This window comes from Manis pentadactyla, chromosome 16, assembly GCF_030020395.1.
Source record: "Manis pentadactyla isolate mManPen7 chromosome 16, mManPen7.hap1, whole genome shotgun sequence".
In the NCBI taxonomy this organism is placed as follows: Eukaryota; Metazoa; Chordata; class Mammalia; order Pholidota; family Manidae; genus Manis; species Manis pentadactyla.
In genome coordinates, this window is record NC_080034.1 from 55865383 (window position 1) to 55889308 (window position 23926).

At 38.0% G+C, this 23926-nt stretch overlaps 1 protein-coding gene across 3 annotated transcripts in view; it reads right to left on the reverse strand.

Moving 5' to 3' along the window:
• The window catches only part of PHACTR1 (phosphatase and actin regulator 1), a 507238-nt gene that overhangs the window by 252660 nt on the left and 230652 nt on the right, over nucleotides 1–23926 (reverse strand). The window lies entirely within an intron of this gene.

Consider the following 23926-nt stretch of genomic DNA (forward strand, 5'->3'; position numbering starts at 1 on the left):
GATGTTTTCACCCTCAGTAGAAATCCCCCAGCCTGAAGGGGGCCTTACACCAGTGTCATTAAAACTTAGGGTAAAAAGGAGGAGAAAAGGCTGCTTTTCCTCAATCCTAGGAAACGACAACTTGCAACTTTGGGATCCCAGTGGTCTTGGCCCAGTGAATACGGCTGAGCAAGGCAAATGACATCGATCGAGATTCCCAAAGACAAAACAGTGTCTTAAGGCAAATCCATGGCTTCGATGATAACATCTAGGTTATTGAACCTTTCTGAACTTAGAAAAATCACAGTGTCTACGCAATAATTCTGATTCAGATATTGTGGGTCCTACATTACTTTTTAGAGAGCTAAGGTTTAGTGAAAACTCATCACAATTGCCTTGGGTGCTTATTTATTAAATAGAGAACTTGGGGGGCCCCAGGCTCTGAGACTCAGGGTCAGTGTAGGGCACAAGAATATGTATCTTCATCAAGCTCCCCAGGTGATCTTGATGCACAACCTAAGTGGTGAAACAGGTGTTTACAGATAGGTATGTGAGACTGCAGAGCCTCAGTCTTCCCACCACACTGCCTTTCTGGGTGCCACAACCCTTGCCCTCTTTCCTCACCTGCTGAAATAGTGTTGGGTAAAGGATTCACTGTCACCACCAGTTGTTTCCAGGAACTTCCTCAAAGATAATTTCAGAATCTCCTGTGACTGACACCTCCACAAGGGGTGGATCACTGTTGTCTCTCCTCCAACTGGGCACATTGCTTATGCACAGTTCACCACACAAGTGAAAGTGTCAACCATGCCTGGGGATATTACATCACTGTTACTATATGCTTCTGATCATCCAGTCCTATCACTCCATCATTTATACTACTTGTCTGAGAAATGTTCTGCCCCCATCAGCACATGCAGAGTTTCATTTTCATTCTGTAGTGAGGAACGCCAGGTGCCCAACTGCCATAGCCTGCCCTGGAAGGAGATGCCAGGGGCTGAAGTGGAATCGGTGGTTGGAGATGTGCTCTCTGTAATTACATCCCAACAAAGTCTCTCCTGGTGCCCATCAGGGCCTTCAGGGACCCCTCCCTTCTCCCTAGATTGCCAGCCAATTCAGCCACAGGGAAATCTCACTGTATCTGTGAATGTCAGATCATGTCACTCAGCCCCTGGCTCGTTATAAGCCTTACCTTACAGGCAACAAAGGGCCCATTTATCACACTGGTGGGCTCTATGGGGGATTTACTGCATTGTGTTATGGGCAAACATTTGTTACTTTCTTTTTCAAATCCTCATATCCCTTTCCCAAGCTGAACTACCTTTTCACTACCTTCTGAAAAGCAAAAACACACCTTTTCTCAAACGGGTCTTTTAAACTGCATGCCTTTCCACCTTACTCTCAGCCTCACCAGTCAGAACAGTGAATATAAACCCCATAAGGACCTATTAAAACAACTGAGACTGCAGCAATCTTCTGTTCACTCCCTGAGTATGAAGCCAGCTCTGAGGGCTTTGGGTGGCTCTATTTTCATGGGTCAAGTGGCATCACAGCAGAGAGAATGCTGATAGCACCACCAGCTTAAGGCTCAAACACTAAAGGCCATGCCCAGCAGCTGTGGAGGCTCTTTTTTCAAGTTAAAGACTACTTCACTCAAGGAAAAGGACTAAGGTGTTCTTCAGAGAGCTATGCCTTTGTTTGGTGATCCATCTTCCTACACTGTCTTCCCTGAGATAGTAGCTTCTAACTCTTAAGTCCAATACTATATTCACTAGCCACTTGTGACCTAACTAATTCAAATGAAATAAATTTTAGTTCTTTAGTCACACTAATAGTTCAAGGACCCAAGAGTCAAATGCACCTCGTGGCTACAATGTTGGATGGGGCAGATGGTAGAGTATTTCCATCATCATTGAAAGGTCTATTAGACCATGCTGCTCTTAGAGGATGCCTGCATTTTAGTGTCTCAGGCTGAATGTGTAGAGAAGCACATGTTCTGTTGTTATAATAGGAAGTGTGTGGAGAGGGACCAGGATGGAATATCCCTTAGTGCTGTGTCCGGTGGCTTCTGGCACCGCCTTTCCTCTGACCCTCAGCAGATAGCAGAGCAGATGTGCATGCCTGACATTTTTTCTTGACCATCCTCTGTACCCTGAATTCTATCTCAGGGAAGCCTTCTTGTGAAGGCCTCACTTATAACGTCCCTAGAGCGCTCAATGCCAAGAGATGCCTTAAACAGGGTCACAGTTTTTCTCATCCCATAAGACATATCTATGTTTAATTATGATCCTTGTAATTATGGCTCAGCAATAGTGCTGCTATTGATATTCATCTCCCTACATCAATAATGGAAGAAAATGGTCATCCTGCAGCACTCCTGCAAAAAATAAAATAAAATAAAGGAGGAAAACACTAAAGGGAAGGATATGCCAGAACATTCTCTCACTTATACCAGGGATTCTCAACACAGGGCCTACGTGGCTTGCATGGAATTTTTACCCAGATGATCTAAATGGGAAAGAGTCCCCTGTGATCACTTTCAATGTCACTTAGCTGCATGGCAGTGTTGCTCCCCTCTTCTCTTTAGGATACACTTAACTTATAGGTTCCCTTCTTGAAACTTGTTGGGGCTCCTAAAATCTAGCTACTCCAAGTATAATCCCGTAGACCAGCAGATCCCGGACACCTAGGCGTTTGAGAGAAATGCGGCATCTCAAGTGTCATCGCAGGATTTGCATTTTAGTATGACCTCCAAGTGATTTGGAGACACATTAAGGCTTGAGAAGCACACCCTGCATGTCAGCCCAGTAATAGTATTAATTACCTATCAGTGGAATACCTATTTGGGTTCCAAAGTAAATAGTGGACAGGACCCCTGATCTTGAGGAGCTTAAAATTTAATAGGAGGGAGGAGACACTCAATGAAAAGACATGTAAGAATAACAGAACACACCCAGCTGAAAACACATGTGCAGATTTGTAACTAGGAGTAGCCACTGAAAAACACGCATTTAATGTCTGAGTGGGAGCTCTGTGGAGAGGGAGTTCTGCAGTGATTAGTTGGAAGGGATGGAGCCAGTGAAGAAGTTCCCTGGAAGGTTGATCCGAAGCAGCTGGGGGCAGAGGGGTGATGCCATGGTGGTGGCAGTGTGAGCAGAATGCAAGCTCATGGGCTCCGAGTTCACCGCGGGGGGCGGAGGAGGGGGGTCAAGGAGCCTGGCAGGAGCATCACGGCCACCAAGGCAGAAACTGGGCTTTCCAAAAGACACCACTATTGAGCTGATGTGAAGGAATTGCAGACCTTGAGACTCCCCAGATCTGAGTGAGAAATGGCGTTCGATCACCTGGGAACTGAGATTTTCTCCTGCTTTCTGCTCGTCTGGGCCTTACCCTACTTGTAATGCTCAAAAGTTATTAAGCTTAAAGGAAGTCAAAACCAAAGTTAAGGGTAGACATTTGAAAATGCTCATTTAGTGCTTAACTCTTCTGAAAAAGGTAGAGTAAAAATACAAAATATTAATGTCTTTACAAGGCAAAGCAGTGGAACCATTCAAAGAGAGATATACTTAGATAAATATCTCTACACATATTTGATGTAAGAAAAAATTGATTTTTTTCTTTCTAAATAGTTTTAAAAAATTTAAATTCAAACTATCCATTAAATTTTATTCCTGCTTCTGTCTGTCTCCTTTTTTGTTCCTACCATCCCTTTAGTGGGTTGAATGGTGACTGCCACCTCCCAAAAGATGTCCATGAAAATTCCTGGAACATACGCATATGACTTTATTTGGGAAAAGATCCCTTCCAGATGTAATTAAGTAAGGACTTTGTGATGAGGAGACCATCCTGGATTATCTGCGTGGGCCCTAAATTCAATGACAAGTTTCCTTATAAAGGATAAACAAAGGAGAGACACACAGAGATGGGAAGACACAGGCAGGAGAGGAGAAAGCAGTGTGAAGACAGAGGCAGAGCCCGAGCACTGTGGCCACAGGGAAGGCCAACAGCCAGCAGAAGCTGGAAGAAGGTCAGGAATGGAAGCTCTGCTGACACCTTAACTTTGGGGTTCTGGTCCCCAGAACTGCAAAAGGATAAATACGCATAGTTTTAAAACACCAACTTTGTGGTAATTTGTTGCAGCAGTCCTAGAAAACTAATATACTCCCTAATTATTAACAATATGTTATATTTCTAAAATAAGTAGAGCACCTATTGTCTAAGTTCAATCTAAATGTGTAATATGTTAAAACCAGAACTGTAAGCTAACATACAAAGTACAAACTTAAGAACAGGGTTAAAAATTACTTCCAAATGGTTCATGAACACAGAATTTCATTGCACTGCTGCTACGTGTGTGTATGTTGTTTTCGTTTTTATACATGCTGGAATGGAAATATGGAAAGGGATGGAAGTAGGTTGTCTAAGAGGGAGATACAGCTTCTAGGCTTTTTTATATTTAGTACAATGCATTTATATTCTGAGCAAGGAGACATGAGCAGAGCTTGCTGTGGGAGGCCAGTGAAAATTTTTCAGGCAATTCAGTGACGTATAAGGGAGCTCACATTCAGCCCTTGTGAACTGGTACAGCTGTGGGGATTGTTTATGGCCAGCATCTTTTCTAATAGGTTGAATATCCTTTCTGACTCTTACAAGTCGTTATTAAATATTTTGAATGTCACTCCTGCAGATAAAGGTTAGAAAGCAGCTGTACAATTGGCAAGGTTTTATTCTGCCCCAAAAAGGACTTTCTACCATACTGTTTTTCTTCAAACTGTTTTGGAGCCTATAGCCTATAGTAAAAGTTCTTTTGGCTTTAGCTTTTCCTTTATTATTTCTGAATCTAACCTGGCAGGTTTTTGGTAGAAGAGCCAGGGAGCAGTCAGTGGACAGTAGGTTTGAAGAAATAATTTCATATCTCTATTTTCAGAACTTGAGTTCTTAAAAGTAATAGTTGAGACATCTAAATGATGTGAGCGGGTTTTTTTGTGTCTTTGTGGGGGTTTGTTTCTGTTCTAGCTAAGGGTTTGCTTTTTTCTCCTAAAATTTGAATAGGAAGCAATCTTACTTCTAGACTTGTGACAAATACACTTACTAAGGTATTGTTCTGTTCAAATTGTTCTGCAAATGCTTAGCAGATAGCAACCTGATGAGAAGGGAATGTTGGAAGCATTTAGACAAAACAGGAGGAGAAAGAGTTGATGAAGGAAAATCACCAGGAGTAAATTCTTACAGTTTCTTAATTGCTGTGTCATTTGAGAATATTTATTTCTCTTTGTGAACTGCCATGGCTGGGAAGAGGCCTGAAGTGCTCTAGTTCCTAAGTTCAAATAAGAGGACCTTGGCCATTCCGTCAGAGTGAATATAACCTTTGTAACTGGGATGGAAAGAAGACCATGTCTGGTAGGAAATCTTCTACAAGTTCTTGTGTCAAGCATCTTTCAAATCTGTAGTGCCAATACCCAAGGAAGACTCTCAATCTAAATGAAAAAATTTGGGATCGGGTATTTCTGCTCATGTCTGTGGAAAAATAGAGGATAGATTAGGTAGAGGTTGAGAACTGCTAAAGATTAGTAAGTGAGAAGTCTGTTGTTCTGAAGTATTTTGTTTCTTTCCACTTTGCTCCAAATTCTAAATCCCATTTTTAAATGAGATTTATAGACTTATAAACATAGCTTTATGTTTCCTTTTTTAGAAATGGGTCCACTTTGGCAGATGTAGAACTTCTGGATGTTTATCTTTTAGAAATAAAAGCAGGAGAACATAAAGATGTTGCTATGTGCGTTTATTTGCAATAAAACATAATAAAGTCCACCACCAATAAAGGGCTGCATAAATTATGGTATATTTATAGCATGATGCCACTAAAAATAATGGGTTCCATCTAAAGAAGTTGGCTTGGAAGGATTTCCACAAGGTATTGTTAATGAAACAGTTAACATTCAGAGAACTGGCTATGAAATGCTCTTATTTTTTGTAAGACAAATACTGTAGGCATTAATATTGTTCTCCAAATAGGTCTATCTTCAGGTACATGGCAGTAGGACTGTAATTTGTACATCCAAGTCCCATGAAGGTGAATGGAACTAGGTAACTAGTTCTGACTTAGGAGTGATATGTTGAAGTTCAAGATAGTGGCTGCTAATTTTTAGAGTCTGGAGTAAGCCAAACCTACCAGTTGACCCACAGGGGCCATGTAGCATTAGAAATGTACTTACGTTGTTTTATGCTTGAAATTTTAGCATTGATATGGAAGATTAATCTAGCCTATCAAGACTAATACAGCAATGACAAATGTGTGTATTTGTATATTATATATCACCTTACTTAGTCATCATAGTAACACCAGAAGATGGAAACATTATTTCCATTTTATGCTTCAGGAAACAGCACCTCAATAAGATTAAATAAATTTCCCAGGTTTACACAGTTAGCATTTTGCCAATTAGAAATCTAAGCCAAAAAATATGTTTAATAGCAAATACACCTTTCCTTCTCCAGCCATCCCACTGACATGCAGAGAGCTGCTATTCTTTCTTCAGAGGACCCTCAGTACTATTTTAGGACAGAAACATATGGCATCGTGAAATACAACCAAGAAAGGTTATTAGCCCACAGGCACAGGACACAGAAACCTTGCCCCCCATGCAGAGCATCGCTGCTGGTGGTGAAGAGAACAGAGGTAAAAATAGGACGCACAAGTTTCTATCTATCACCTGTATTGGCAGATTCCTGCCATTTCAAACTTGAACACAGATTGCAGTTGATAGTGATGTTATCCTTCTCAGGTTAGGATTGTATCTACAGTGTGGTGAGCCCCTCAGGGCTGTTTAACAAAAACTTATGATCAGCTAATGATATTGGCCATTAGGACAGAATCACAATTGTGTGCGTCCAGAGCAGGTGCAGAACAAGATAACATTGCAGGATAATGTAACATTAGTGAGAAAGGCAGATTGACCCTTTTTCCAAGTGTGAGAACTTCAGTTATACATGAAATGTAACTGTGGGGGTCAGGTAGCTGTGAGTAGCCAGCGAATGGAGGATTTTAAGTGGGTATTGCTGGTGTATGAATGCATGACATGTAAATTATTTCTTCCATGTAAACTGAGATGCTCTAATCTGCTGAGGAAGACCCTACAATATGCTCTAAGACTTGTGAAGTAAATGATCAAAGGAATATCTCTGCTTCTTAACTAGCCAGGATTTACTCCACTTCCCAGCACTCCAGAATCCTGTGATCTGGTGAGCTTCACAAGTAGTTTTTTACAGTTGAGAGCATGCAAAAGAGGAATTAGAGGAATTATATTTATCTTTTATACATTATATGTCTATAGAGCTTTACTTCTGTGATACATGTTATATCCACATGAATTATTATAACAGTTTGTAGCCATCTTACACATAAAAGGAATGTTATTTAGAGGAATGGGAGGATAAATAGAAAGGTTAAGAGGGGTCGGTAGAGAGATCATGTTAGAGTGTGCTATTGGGATTTAAGAGTAGAAGAATAGATGAGCATGTATATACAGATAAGGATATGCTCTAAAGGACACAACCCATTCACAGTCACAGTTCACAGAGATGAGTTTGTGGGGAAAACAAGCCATTGTAGGGAGGAGGCAGGGAAGGACCCAACACTGGGTTGGCTTCCAGTGTGTTTGAGAAACTCTGGAATTTTCTTGATGAATATATTAAATATTTTATTGATAAGATATATTTACATAACAACTATATTAAACATTACACATTCAAATGAAACGTTATATAACATTGTACATTTTATATATATCAGATATTTCTAACTAAAAAAGGGATCATTTAATCCTCACATGAATTCCAAGATTTAAGGTGTTTTGACCACCATCTGACAAGGAAGAAGCCAGAGAGATGAAAGAAAGTGTACAAAGCTGTTCAAGTGAATGAGGCAGAGCCCAGATCTGAAACAAATGCTGGCCGTTCACCATCAAGTCACTCCCCACTTGGTCACGCTGCTGTCCAGAACTGTGCACAGAGGGGAGGCCGTAGTGAAAGTGAAAATATCTTTCCAAGCCATTCCTGGAGGACTTCCTAAAAATGAAGGGCAACCCTATTATGTTTGTTGGGATCTACACACTAATCCTGGGAGTGAATCTACCTTTCCATTTTATCAATTTAAAGAAAGTACTATAACTACACAGCTATCATGGTGAGCATTTTGTAATGTATATGATATTTTTGTACTTTTTTAACTGAAATATAGTTGATCATAATGTATGTAATTATCAAAACAATACACTGTATACCTGAAACTACTATAACATGCTATACACCAATAAAAACATTTTTAATTAAAAGGAGTCCTAAATGACAGTCTTTCACTACCAAATCTTGTAATAACTTACATTTTTTAATTGCATGTCTTTGTTCTTGAAATTTGGCAGGTGAAAATAGAGAATTATTAAGCCTTGACCAAAATTATCAACTCTTAGAAAATGTTTTGAGATATGATTAAAAATGAAGGAAATATTCTGTGTGTGGACATTAAAGCAACATTTTTATGTTATCAAACTTAATGCATAGAAACTATTTGAAGTAAATCTTGAAAAACTTTAACTATGTGAAGTATTTTTCCAGACTCCCTTTTTCTCTTCCTTTTCCAAAATTAGCAGTATGTCAGGAGACCTGGAGCCCCAGGTTAAAATCCTTTTATTTCAAGGAGGCAACCATTATTTTCCAGGCTTGTGTCCCCTTATCTGTCAATTCCTTAAAGGCAAAGAAGCCTTTCACTCTCCTAAGTCCTAACTCAACTGTACCTTAAAAATAAAACATTCCTGTTTTGCTTGCAAAGGTAGGTGCAAACCTTGCTCAATAGCCTGAACCTGATGTTCCAAAGTTGAAAGTGGTCAGAAATGTTTGGTTCAAAGGCATTAATGCCCCCGAATTACAATCATAGTTCACAAAGCCTTCCTGTTAGTATGTTCTTGGGCCCATATAGGTTATACAACTGTGTTGGTGTATCAGGATCTGCTAATATTTCTTAAATGGCATATTAAGTCAACTGTGAGTTGTTCAGAACATTTACACACAGTTTGGGATCTATTACCCATCATCATATTCATTTAGAGTGAACTCCCAAGGCAGGCATTAGCAAAACTGAGCTCAGTTTTTGACAGTTGCATGTAATCATCCAATAGCTGACATCATTTCAGTCTTAGGTACACTTTCAAACAGAGACAAGCTTTGTGTTACTAAGCTTTTAAGCATGAGAGTAATATAGAAGACACACAATAATGGTAGGAAATGCTTTCTGCCTAAATTTTCCTGTTTTGTTAACATGTAAAGAATGAGAGATACACATATTTCCATATGTAATATTGGAATAAAAAGCTAAACAGCTTTCCTATGAATAACTATTGGCAACTAACAATGAAAGCAAGCAAAAGTGTATATAATGCTTTGTAGTGTATGGCAGCATTTCACCAGGTCAAGAAAGAGAACAAATTGCTGAGCTAGTAGTGCAGGCATTTTTGCCTCAGCCTGAGACATTGGATTGTTTGGTAGGAAATAAGCGATGTGCTGCTGTTTTCCAAAATGACCTTAGCTCAAACCTATATAGAAGAGGAAAAAGATCAGCAACCAGGAAGGAAAGGGTCCATTACCTGCAAATGTACAGTTTGAGGTGCTAATTATAAATGCAAGCATAAGTTGGATAACATGAAGAGACTGCTCAGAACTGTTTAGATCACTAGTCGTTGGAAGAAAGAATGAGTGAATCAATAAAATCTTCATTTTCAAATCCAGATTCATGCTGCTATCCATACTAATCATAAAGTTTAGGTAGAAACCATGTTCATGAGTCCATACTGGTCATACTAGTGCTTGTATACTAGATCTGCTAAATTTTCTTAAATGGTGCATATTTTCTTAAATGTTGTCTGTGTCACCTGAGCTAGTATCTCTGTTGATTGTAGTCTTATAAAATGAGAGGAATTCTTCATGGACATTCTGATTTACCTATGGTTCAAGCATGACCTGGAAGGTCAGGAAATGAAGGTTTCAAACCAAAGTGAGAGGGAGGAGACTAGACCAGGAATAAGAGCACTTCCCTCAATGGAGGGCACCCTATATATTTATTTTTCTCACGGGCAAGGTTTTCTTGAGAGGTGGAGTTGAATCAGAAAAGACAGAGATAGTCCTTTCATGGTAGAAATCATATTTCAGAATATTACAGAGGATCCTTGAGAAAATCTTGTTTTTGTTTATCTGAGCTATGGCAAATGGTGGTTGGTGCTGGGGGAGGGGCATGAATCAAATTGCTTTGGAATGTGTAGTCATGTTCTGAAATTCAACAGACTCTACCCAAGTCATTCTCATTATCTCTGTGCTAACTGTTCCCAGGTCCCCCATTCCTCCCCGTCACCTAGACTTGAGTCCTCGGTCTCAGCTCTGTCTTCATGCATGGTGACCAAACCAAAAGCATTCTTCCTCTTAATCCTTCTCTCAGGATAAAAATCTCCAAAGTTGGGGGGTGGAATGAGATGCTGCCCCATTTCCTTCTTCAGAAAATTGATTAGACAACTTTTTAAAAATGTTCATAATTGAGAATCCGTCAAAATAATTTTTAATTTATTAAGCACCTATCTGTATATATCACAGTATACTTTCATGAAAATTTCCACCAGTGAACAATGAACTCTAGAAACAGTCTGTCCCCTGATTCCTTCATAAATTTCCTAGGAATCAGTTCTTACAGAAAGCTGAGTTGAATTGGATGGCCAAGATAAAAACTTTCAGTGTGGTCTGTCCTCAATGGGGACAATATATTCTTTGCTGGATAAAATGAGGGGATTGACCTAGTAGTTCATTGCTAAGGTCCTTCCAAAAAATGCAACTCTGACTCAATAGATGTCACATTGTAACTAATGGAAGAGTGGAGAGGAGGAAAGAAACAAAGACCTGGTATGTTGGAAGAGAAAAATGACATTCTAGCTAGAAGCAAGAGCTTGCAGCAAACATTTAACCTAAGACACCAAATCTTGACCTACGGCCTAGACAGCCCTCACCTCCCATTGTAGCCACACCTCCCACCACCTTGCATATGTCCTACCACTTTGTTTGGGCTCCTCAGGTGACACACAGCTCCCACAATACCATGGCTGGTCATGGCCTCCCACATGCTGTTTCCTCCTCTGCAAGACTTCCTCTCTCACTGGAGCCTCTTTCTTATCCTTCATGAGAGTAGTATGAGTGCCATTTGGGAAGGCTTCCTCAGCACACTGGGGCAGACCACGCCACCTGCTCTGTCCTCAGTGCCAGCTTGGAACCGACATCTAACATCTATTGTAGCATCCTGTAAATATTGTTTTTACTTATGATACATTTCAAAGATACAGAAAAAGACTGAATACTGTATTATTCAGGTGTCCATTATTCAGGTTTAAAAATGTTAACATTGTGTCCTAGTTGCTTTAGTGCTTTGAAAAGAATATAAGGGAATAAAAATTACAGATAGAGCCAAAGGCCACCAATCTTCCCTTTCCCCACCTCCTTTCCCAGAGGCCACGAATATTCTGAAGTTGACGTTTGAGTACCTGTACCTTTTTTGTACATTTTTACATTTTCACCATATGTGTATGTACATGCAAGCATTATGTAATACTGCTTTGTCGGTTTCAGACCTATGTAAGTGGTATCACATTTGAAGAATCATTTTGTGACATGATATTTTAAGATTACTCTGTGTTCATTCACATAAAGCTAGCCCATTCATATTTCCTGCTATATTGGTATTCCAATATAGAATTATATCACCACTTATTTGTGAATTCCCTTTTGGAGGGTTATTTAACTGGAACCTAAGTTTTTGACAATTGCAAACAATCCTCCAGTAAGCATGCTGATAAAGTTCTCCTCATGCATTTACTGTACGATAGTTTCTCTAAGGAATAAAACTAGAACTGGAGCTGCTGGGTCATAGGATATGCACACCTTTAGCTTAACTCGGTATTGGCAGTTCTCAGAGTGACTGTAACAATTACCATCACATCAACAGTGTATGAAAGTTCCCCTTTCTACCTCATCACCACTTGGTACCAATATTTTAATTTGTTTTTCAGTATGCTGGGGATGATTTAATTGCTGTATCCTGATTGCTTGTCAGGTGTTCAGAGTTCCTTATCTGCAAATTGTTTGCTCCTATGTTTGTCCATTCTTATCAGTTGTTTATGTCTTGTTTGGTATTTGAACTTTTAAGGATATTCGTTCTTATGATGAGGTTATATAACTGTTCCCTGTATTCTCTTTTGAAACGTTTAAAGCTTTGTCTTACATATTTAGGTCATTAATCCATCGGGAATTTGTTTTTGTCTATGATGTGAGCTAGAAATCCCATGTAATTTTTTTCAATATAGACATTTTTTCCCTGAGTACCACTTATTGAGTGATTGAACATTGTTTCCTCACTGATTTATAAAGTCACTTTTGTCATATGCCAATGTGTTGAGTTACATTAAATGCTTTCAACAGATCTATTGAGGTATCATTGCTTTTTTTCCTCTGATAGATTTTAGTGTGGTGAAATCCTAAACAGACTCACTACGTTAAACCAAACTTACATTCTTGGAATAATTCTAATTGGCCTTGATAGATCACTTTCAAATTGTTTTGAATATTATACTTAGGATTTTTGCATTTATGCTTATAAGTCAAAGTGGTTTATGAAATTTCTTTCTCATATGTTCCTCATCCAAGTTTTGTATCAAGGGTTGTACACCTTCTTTTTCTATTTCCTTGAACAGTTTGTATATGATAGCGCTTACCTCTTTATTCTCTAGAACAGCGTATATAATTTACAGGTAATCCCTCTGCAATGTTCATTAAAACTCACCAGCAAAATCTTCTGGGACTAATGATTTTTGGCTAGATGGTTTTGTGTGTGTGTGTGAGAGCTGTGGGGGGTGTGGGTGGATTCAATTTCTTTAGAGATTATACAGATTTCAGTTTTCTATTGCTCCTTTAATGAATATTGGCAATTTATAGTTTACCCATAATATTCTCCATCTTACATAAGTTTTCAGATTGACTTGCATACAGTTGCTCATAATACTCCCTTAAATATCTGTTGAATAGACCCCCATAATATTCTTTGTATGTGCCTTCTCATGTTTTGTTCTTCATGAATCTTGCCAGAGATTTGTCTATTTTATTAATATTTTCAGAATACTAGCTTTTGTTCAGTTTGTTTGTTTTTGAGTCTTCTATTGTATTGTGATTTTCCTTTCCATTAAGTTCATCTTTTATTTCCTAATTTGCCTTCTTCATTTTTGGTTTAGTTTTGTTATACCTTTTCTTACTTCTTGACTGGCAGTGTGGCTCATTAACTTTAAATATTAATTATTTCCTAATACATGCACTTAAGACTACAAATTTCCCTCTAAGCACCTCTTGTAAATCCCACTGTTTTGTAAGTAGTTTTAAATTATTATTTAGTTTTAAAGATTTATTTTTGATCTATGAATTTTGGGTACTATTTTAGTATTGACATATCTATTGACTTTATATCATATCTTTATAAGATATTTTAGTATTGACTATATCTTATATCTTTATTTACAGAAAATGCTTTGGATGATATTAAGAGTTTGGAATTACTGACTTTTTTATGATTCAGATTATAATTAATTTTTTTAATGACCCATATATTATTTCAAAAAGCATATAGTCTACAATTGTTGAATGTGTACATTGAATTATACTTACTAAGTTGATCTATCAATTCTTAGGAAAAGTATATTTAAAACTCTCCATTTACAATTTTAGATTACTCTGTTTTCTCTTATAATCCTGATCATTTATCTTTTTTATATTTGGAGTCTATTTTATTGGATTTTTCTATCATACTATGAAATATCCCCTTTATCATTAAGTCACAAGTTTCTTTACCTTTAATAATGTTGTTGACATGAAAATCTATTTTATTTGATAATAATATCATCATGCTAGTTTTCCTTTGGTTCACATCTGCTTATTGTATCATTGTTGCATCACTTTTTTCTCTGACTTTTAGAAGGGAGGTTTATCTGTGATTTAATCTATGATTAATCTATTGTGATGCAAATGGTCATATCTGGTTTTCTATTTGTCTTTGCTCCTCTTAGACCCTGGCTTATACCGTTTTCTTTATTCTATTTTTCCTTTCTACTGTTTTGGAAGTTATATGTTTCATCTCTATTTTCTTTACAGTAACCATTAAAATTTTAACATATTCTGGCCTTTTATATCAGCCAATATAGACTGAACAACCCTGGAATGCTTAAATTTGGTTATCCCTCTCCATTTTCCACATCATTATAGCCTTGCTTTTACTTCTATCTTGTTGGTAACCCCCTTATGAAAAACACTCCACTCCATTATTTTTGTTTTTGTTTTATTTTTACAATCTTATTTGTCAACTTCACTTCTTGAATCCTATTCTTTCTCTTTGGTTCAATTTCTTTCTTTCTGAATAATATGAGACTTAGTTCCTTTAGTGAGTATCTATGAATAGTAAACTCAGGGTCTGTTTGATAATATCTCTAGTTCATCAATTATATATTTTAATTATTTTTATCCAAGAAATGCATGTAAATAGTTTCAATATTTAAATAATGCTAAACATAGTAGTCTCACTTTCCCAGAGGTAACAAATTTGACTTTTTTGGGGGAACTATTCCTTATGGTACTTACCTCTGTATTTTAAAATAATGTGATTATAGCATTCTCTTAACCCACTGATATATAACATTATTTATTAGTGATCTGTTATGCTAGATACCAATTAACTGCTAATAATTTATCTCAAAGGTACAAATGCCAGACCATAAAAATGATGAAAGGGAGGAGTGAATCAAGGAAGGATGAGAGGTGATGGTAAATAATGCATTACTGAACTGGCTATTGCTTCACGATGACCCATAAGAGGCAGTGCAGGTGGAACCCAAGTGAACATGGAGAAATGAGGCCCTGGAGCCATTCAGTGGGAAGATATCCTCTCCCATATTTCCCATCACTTAACTTCTCTCTGCATGAGTTTTCTCATCTGCCAAATTGGGGCTAGGAATAGTACTGGGCTGTTATGAGGCTTGAAGGAATTAATATAGAGAAACAACATGGACAGGGCCTGGTATACAGGAAGGAGTCAACAGGTATTAGGTATCCTTATTGTTATTATCATCCATGCCTCTCCATACATTGTGTCTTTCTTCTTATTTCTCTAGGCTTCCATTCTGGGTGATTTCCTTAGATCATCCAGTTTATTAATTCTCTCTTTGGCTGTGTCCACTCTGCAATTTAATCCAAACACCTAATTTAATTTCAAAGACTACGTTCTTCATTTCTACATGCTGTATTTGCTTCCTTCTCTAATCTATCTTTTGTTTGTCTTCTTTTATTATATTTTCTATTTCTTCTTTAATTTTCTATTGTGAGCATCTATATTTATAATAACCTTTAGATTTTTCTCTTATTTCTAGCTCCTTTCTTGCATCTGCTGACCCTTATTTTGATTTTCCTTTCCATTAAGTTCATCTCTTATGTCCTAATTTGCCTTCTTCATTTTTGATTTAGTTTTATTAGACCTTTTCTTACTTCTTGATTGACAGTGTGGCTCATTAACTTTATTAATTATCCTAATAAATGCACATAAGACTACAAATTTCTCTCTAAGCACCTCTTGTAAATCCCACTGTTTTGTAAGTAGTTTAAAATTATTATTTAGTTTTAAATATTTATTGTAGTCTGTTTCTTCATGTGGTTTGGAATTTTTCATTGTGAATTTATGCTAACATGATGTTTTTTAATAAAGAGATTTTTCATTTACTTCTATCAGTATTCCAGTGATTCCAATGGCCCACTTTTACACTGGGATCCTGAATCCTACTGGCAAGATAAATTTGAATCCCTCAAGAAGAATGGCACAGGTTTGCAATTTCAATTTCTCCCAGGAGCCTTCCAGTCTCTATCCAGATCCTTAGAGTTTAAGTCTCTTTGCTACTTCCCTGCCCTTGCAGGAAGACTTTTTTTGTTTTTATTTTACTATTTCCAGGTGTAAGTATGAGCAGACCCTCAAGACTTCCCTTATGCAGGGTCTTAGCTCATTGTCTAAAGCAAGGCCACGGCCACCTCTTATCCCTGGATTGGGCATTGAAACTCCAGCATACAATGGTCAAGTGCATGTATCCAGTTCCGACACCCCACGGAAATGTCCGTTCAGTCAACACTGCTGCTTAAAGTCCTTCTCATTGTGTCTCCATATGTTTCCCTCTCACTGGCTAATAAGTGTTTCTAAGGCAAGAACCTCCATTTATTACCCATCATTTCACTCTACTCTGCTCTCCCTGCTTAGCATAGTCCTGGCACTTGTTAAACAGGAACTCAGTAAATGTTGAATGAATGGCTTTAATATAGATGAGTTTGATATCTACTAAAATGTCCCCTACTCCTGTCACTTGTGGCATGAGGTAGAATATTTCCAAGACACAGGTAGGAGATGTTGTCAGAGAGTGAGGAGGACTGGAGAGGCACCCCTGGGAGACCTCTGTGGCACCTCATTGTTCTGCCCTGGTCTTCAACTTGTTTTCTTCTTCAGAGTTTGAAACATTGTTTAAATTAAATAATTGAAACCATATTAAGATCCAAGAATAGCACTGAGATGCTATATTTAGCTTCTGGCTACCTAGTTATGCAGTGCACTGAAATGAGGCAAGAAGATTTTTGACAATTTAATTAACAATCTTTCTAGATATTCAATTTCTTAAAAATACTGGAGTGCTTCATTTTCAAGTTGCTTACAGTGCAAGAGGAGGGCACTCTGATTTGTTCTTCAGCATCTATCACTGGAAAGTTGGGCAGGGAATTGGAGGAGGAAAAAAGAGGGAAGAAAAGCCTTGCCTTTTCTTAACCTAGAATTTATTCTTCTCCTCAACTTACTTTTAAGTCAGCTGTTTACCTTGTTGTGGACATGGCAAATAAAAACTCACGCACTCTCAGTAGATTTGGGACATAAAAAAATTGCAGATAATAATTAGGATCAAAAGACCTTTCATAATAGTAAAACACACACACACACACACACACACACACACACACACAGAAACATAGTACTGTCAGTGCCAAAATTCAGTAAGGCCACATATGCTGATGTGAAATTTGCAAGGTTTATCACATTGAGCACTTGATATTTTCATTATCTAAGCTCCTGAGCAAGCTTTTAATGGAGTGTTTATAAAATATTGTTCATGAGGATGCTCACCACAGTGTGTTGGCTACTTGGAATAATGTGCTTCATCATCCAATCCTCAGCTTCTTACCCTGAGGCTGGCCACCTCCTTATGGCAACAAAATGCTGATGAGGTAGTTTGAGTTCTTCCGTTATGGTTTTGCTTTGTTTGTTTGTTTGTTTTTTAAGAGGAAGAAAAAGATGTAGGAACAGGACTTTGTCAGAGAATAGAGCAAAAAGGAATATTTTTAATGAAATCAGAGAAGCATTAGACTACTTTTCTGTATGGTTAGTCACTTCAGAAAGCATCCTGGGCATATATACACACATATATTTATATAATATATATAAAATTGAAAATATTTGTTTATATATATTATATATTTTAGGTTCCACATAAAAGAGAGACCATACAATAATAACAGTATCTGCTTTGCTTTGCTTTGTCTGACTTATTTCACTTAGCATAATGCCCTCAAGGCTCACCCATGTTGTCGCAAATGGCAAGATTTCATGCTCTTTTACGACTGAATAATACATCATTGTACCACATCTTTTCTATCCATTCATCCATCAGTGAACACTTAGGTTGTTTTCATATTTTGGCTATTGTAACTAATGCTGTAATGACCATGGGGGTGCATATGTCTTTTTGAAGTAGTGTTTTCATGTTCTTCAGGCAATTACCCAGAAGTGGAATGGCTGGATCCTATGGTAGTTCTATTTTTAGTTTTTTGAGAAACCTTCGTACTGTTTTCCATGGTGGCTGCACCAATTTACATCCCTACCAACAGTGCACAAGGGTTTCCTTTTCTCCACATCCTTGCCACCCCTGGTTATCTCCTGCTTTTTTGATAATAGCTACATAATAATTGTGGTTTTGATGTGCATTTCCCTGATGGTTAATTATTTAGAGCATCTTTTCATCTTTTCATGTCCTTGTTACATCTGTATGTCTTCTTTAGGAAAATGTCTATTCAGATGTTCAGCCCATTTTTAAATGGGACTGTTTGTTTTTTTTTGCTATTGAGTTCTTTATATGTTTTGGAGATTAGCCCCTTACCAGATAAATGATTTGAAAATATTTTCTCCCACTAAATAATGGTTTCCTTTCATTGATGGTTTCCTTTGCTGTGTAGAAGCTGTTTAGTTTGATGTCTTCAAACTTGTTTATTTTTGCTTTTGTTGCTTTTGCTTTTGGTGTCAGATTCAAACAATCAACGCCAAGACTAATGCCAAGGAGCTTACTGCCTATGTTTTCTTTTTAAAAGTTTTATGGTTTCAAGTCTTATATTTAAGTTTTTAATCCATTTTGGATTGATTTTCATGTGTCATGCAAGATAGTGGTCCAGTTTCATTTTTTTGCATTTGGGTGGGTATTTTTGTCATAGTGGAGTGAGCTGCTGTGATAAAAGTTTCCAGGATGGGACAATCCCATGGGGACACACGCTATCACCCTGCAAGCCACGGCCACCTCTACAGTGTGCAGGGTCCTTGTCTACAGAAACTAATTGAGTAACTCCAAATTAGGGCATCAGTACTGATTTCACCTGATTAACCAAAAAAATAAAAAAAGCATGCTGTTCAGTAGGAGCAATCTGCTAAGCAGGCAGTCCTCCTGGAAAGAGAGACAGGATGCAGGGCCCACAGCAAGCCCACAGGTGGGAGTTCTGAGCTCCTTGGGGCATCTGGCCGACCTCACTTGCCAGGCATGGGGTGAGATGGACTTAGAGGGTTGGAGACTATCCCAAAAAGGAAAAACAGGGGTCCAAGGCCCACATGGGTTCTGGTCCAGGTCCAGAATTCCCCAGTCAGACAGCTGCCATCCCTCTAGTCCCTGGCACCTGATAAGGCTTTGCAAATACTCCAAAGCAGGGGCTGGAAAGATGGGAGGCTGAGGGGAGTGTCCTGAGATGCAGAGTCTGTGTCAGGAACCCTGAGTTTACATTGCTGTACATGGCTCAATATCCTATCTAGCTAGTCTGCCAGATGTTGGTATGACCTGAAGCCCAGATGTCATCTGCTGGGTGAGACGTTCTTGCCTTTGCAGCCAGTTACTAGCTCTTCCTCCTGTGCTCCCACAGCATTCTCTCACTTGGCTTTGTGACTATGTGGTTATCCCTCTCCCTCACTCTGCAGGCTTTAAGACTCTGAGAGCAATTATATCTTGTGTAGACACATGGACTAGCAGTGATGTTTGGAAAATGAATGAATGAATGGCTTTTCCACCTGGAAGTCAACTCATTTAGTAGTATTCTATATGCTGATTGCTAATTACCACATATAGGACTCAAAGCTCAAGGACATGCATTGTGATGCTGTGTTAAATATTCATACTGAGTGGTTAAAAAGAGTAGTTTCTTTTTTAAACCTGTATTGCAGCAGCAAGTCGAGCAGGAAGCACATTGTTCTGGGGGATCAATATTCCTTTGCAGAGGGCTCTGCAAAGTTCAAAGATGTATGGGAGTTTTATATTCTAGTCACACCAATGGTGTGTTGCATTTGAACCCTGCCTTCATGTCCATTATTTCTTTGATTACTCAAAAACCCTGTGAGATGGGTAGACTCTTCTATTTTACAGGAAAAGAAAGCAAGACAAACTGGTTAATTGGTACATTCCAGAGCTCCAAAATTTGAATATGACTCTCCTGACCAACTTAGAGTTTTTCCCATTACAAGTTTGCTATTGTGGTGCCGGCCAAGTTGCTTTGCAATTTTTTTACATTTCTAATCTAAAAAGAGGAAAAATGCACTCTACACAATGGGGAGGTAAAATCAAGGAATTAAAAGGATGCATAAATACTTTCCAAACATTATCATTCTGCATCTTGGTGGTGGTTTTCCATGACTGTCTCATGGACACGTCATTCACATGCATTTGTAATGCACGAACCCTACAAGCATTATTGATAATTTTGTAACCAAGGATCAAAGGGAAACCTTCCTCAATACTTCACTATGAATATTTAACATGGCAACCAGGTGTTTTTAACACCCTTTCGCTACCTACCCAGAGTGATTGTTGATCTGTGTGATGTGACTTCATGGCACATAACACTCGAGATGATTTCTAGGCCATCTACAGCAACCAGTCTGGATGGAGACTGTTTAATTTATAGTTGCTTATGACAATCCCTCCATTTTTTAGGAAACTCTGAAGAAAGTGGTGCCTTTATTCCCTGTGTCTTTTGCCCAGAAATATATCCTGCAAATGGAGTCCAAACCATTTAATTTCCAATATTAATCCACATTGTTTACCTTAGGTGGCTGTCGTAAGGTATGTGTAAGATGAGAGGTGGAGGTGCCTCCCTGTTCTTGGATAGGTTTGCTCTTTTCGATGGCCATAGGCTGACAACCTTTTATAAATGCCCACCATGGACACTGAGGGGCCTTAGCAGGAGAACATGAGCGGCTAGTCCAATACAGCCCAATTGCTGGAAACATTTGTGACATTTATGCCTCATGATGGGGATTGGTGTTGCCATTTTTCTATGAATGGGATTCTATGGCAATTTATAATTATCTTCAGAACTTCAGAATTCTGTTCGACAGTGAAAGCACAATGAACTCTTCTTATTAAATCTCTAGCCAGTCTTCATCCACTCAATTGATTGTTTTAAATATTAACATGTACTCCCTTTGCCATTCCACTGACTTCATCCACATGAAGATTATAAGTATCTCTCCACCACACCTCCCTCAATACTGCTGCCCAGTGAGCTTCATTTGCTCAAGACCTATTTTTATACAAACATTCTCCTACTTGGGAATCGACCCTGGCTACACAATCATGTCCCAAACCTCCCTCCTGGAACTAGAAGCTGTCTTATGCTCCATGATTTCACCCCATGCATTCCTAGATTGCATTACATCCAAACACAAACTTTTATCCTCATTACTTAGCTTTTGCTTACATTGTACTTCAGCCTAAAATGTTCTCTCCCCTGTTTTTTCTCTATCTAAATACTACAACTGTTTCAAGGTGAGCTTTGATCCTGCGTCTTTCCGTGAAGCCTATCAATAACATTCTGGTCCACATTGTTATATTCTTCTCTGACCTATTGCATATGTCGATATAACACATTTTGGCGCTGAACTAAATGCTGTTCTGAATTGTCCTCTGGTGTTTCAATTGATAATTTACCCTTTTGTAAAAAAGATTTTCCCGTGTCCCCTTTACTTACAGAATAAAATTCAAAACTCCAAGATTCTGATTCTTCTTAACCTAGTCACAGTAGACTATTGGCTATGATCATAATCTTCCAAACTACATTTTTCTTAAAATCCTACATGCATATTGTTTTTGATTGTGCATAGAGTACACCCTTATTGTAGAAAGTATAGAAATGACAGTCTTTTATGAAGAAGTAGGAAAAATCTACCACTGTGAGGCAGTCCCATTAGCATATTTGTAGGTGTTGATCAGCTGTGTTTTCCATGAAACCATAGGCTTTTGGTTTTCTTGACCTTTACTCACATCGTTTTCCCTGAACTCTCTTGTCTAGCTAGGTCATCTCAAATGAACACGAATCAAGAACTGTCCAAATATCATCTCATGTGTGAAGCTCTCCTTAAATCTCATCCTTACAGGTAGGATTGATCCTGCTCCCCTACCCCAGTCTTCCATGGGTTTCTACTATGTTGGCATCCTGGTACCTGGCATGCATGTGCATGGGTCATACAGTCACTATGCACACACACCCCAATGAGACTGAGAACTCTCTGACAACAAAGAGAGTTTTGTCCACTCCTGTATCTTTAGCACCCTTTCCACACAGGGCTGGCATAAAAATATGCTGGGTGAATAATGAATATATGCATATTACTTATGGCTTCTCACCCAGCCAGTTGAAGGCTGAAACCATACTTGTATGTCACTTTTAAGTTCTACTGTAATAGGCACATAGGCATTCCATGAGCACTTGTTGATATACCTATGTTTCTAGAACATGATATCCTTTATTATAGAAATATTACCCAATTACGAATGAAGACTTTGGAACAGATTCGGGCCAATCCAATATCCAGCTCCACAATGTAGAGTTGTGTACTTCATCACTCCCAAGTCCAAGGAATATCCATGCAGACATCACCCAGGTCAAGTTAGCACACTTTGCCAGCACCTCAGAAGTCCCCACTAACAGCACCCCCACTGTCTTCCCCACTCCAGGGTAAGATGTTTCTAACAGTATAATTTAATTGTGCATGTATCAAAAAGAATAAAATACCTAGGAATAAACCTAACTAAGGAGGTGAAAGACCTGTACTCTGAGAACTATGAGACATTCATGAGAAAAATTAAAGAAGACACAAATAAATGGAAATATATCCTATGCTCATGGATAGAAAGAATTAATATTGTCAAAATGGCCATCCTGCCTAAAGCAATTTTCAGAGTCAATGAAACCTCTATCAAAATGTCAACAGCATTTTTCAATGAACTGGAACAAACAGTTCTAAAATTCATATGGAACCACAAAGGACCACAAATAGCCAAAGAAATTCTGAGTAACAGGAACAAAGTTGGGAGTATTATACTCCCTGACTTCAGGTTATACTACAAAGCTACAGTAATCAAAACAGTATGGTCCTGGCATAAGAACAGACTCATAGATCAATGGAACAGAATAGAGAGCCCAGATATAAACCCACACATAGATGGTCAATTAATATACGATAAAGAAGCCATGAGTACACAATAAGGGAAAGACAGCTTCTTCAATAACTGGTGTTGGGAAAATAGGACAGCTATATGCAAGAGAATGAAACTGGATTACTGTCTAACTCCATATACAAAAGGAAATTTGAAATGGATCAAAGTCTTGAATGTAAGACATGAAACCATAAAGCTTTTGGAAGAAAATATAGGCAAAAATCTCTTGAAGATAAATATGAGCAATTTTTTCCTGGACACAACTCCTAGGAAACAAAATAAAAAATGAAAATTTATGAAATGAAATAAAAAAATGAAAGTGATATTTTGAAAATATTAAACTAAGAAGCTTTTATAAGGCAAATGACACCATCAGTAGAACAAAAAGGCAACTTACAGTAAGGGAGAATATATTCATAAACTATTTTTCTGATAAGGGGTTAATATCCAAAATATATAAAAAACTCATACACCTCAACACCAAAAAAAAAAAATAACCCAATTAAAAAATGGGCGGAGGACCTGAACAGACATTTTTCTGAAGAAGAAATGCAGATGGTCAACAGGCACATCAAAAGATGCTCCACATTGCTTATCATTAGGGAAATGCAAATCAAAACCACAATGAGATATCACCTCACACCAGTCTGAATGGCCACTATCCAAGATAATAAATAATAAGTTTTGGTGAGGATGCGAAGAAAAGGGAACCCTTCTCCACTATTGGTGGGAATGTAAATTGGTACAGCCACTGTGGAAAGCAATATGGAGTTTCCTCAAAAAACCAAAAATAGAAATACCATTCAACCCAGTAATTCTACTTCTAGGAATTTACCTGAAAAAAACAAAATTCCAGATTCAAAAAGATGTAGGAATCCCTATGTTTATCACCACATTATTTACTAACCAAGATATGGAAGCAACCAAAGTGTCCATCTATAGATGAATGGATAAAGAAGCCATGGTACATATACACAATGGAATATTATTCAGTCATTAAAAAAAGATATCCTGCCATTTGTAACAAGCATGGATGGATCTAAAGGGTATTATGCTCAGTG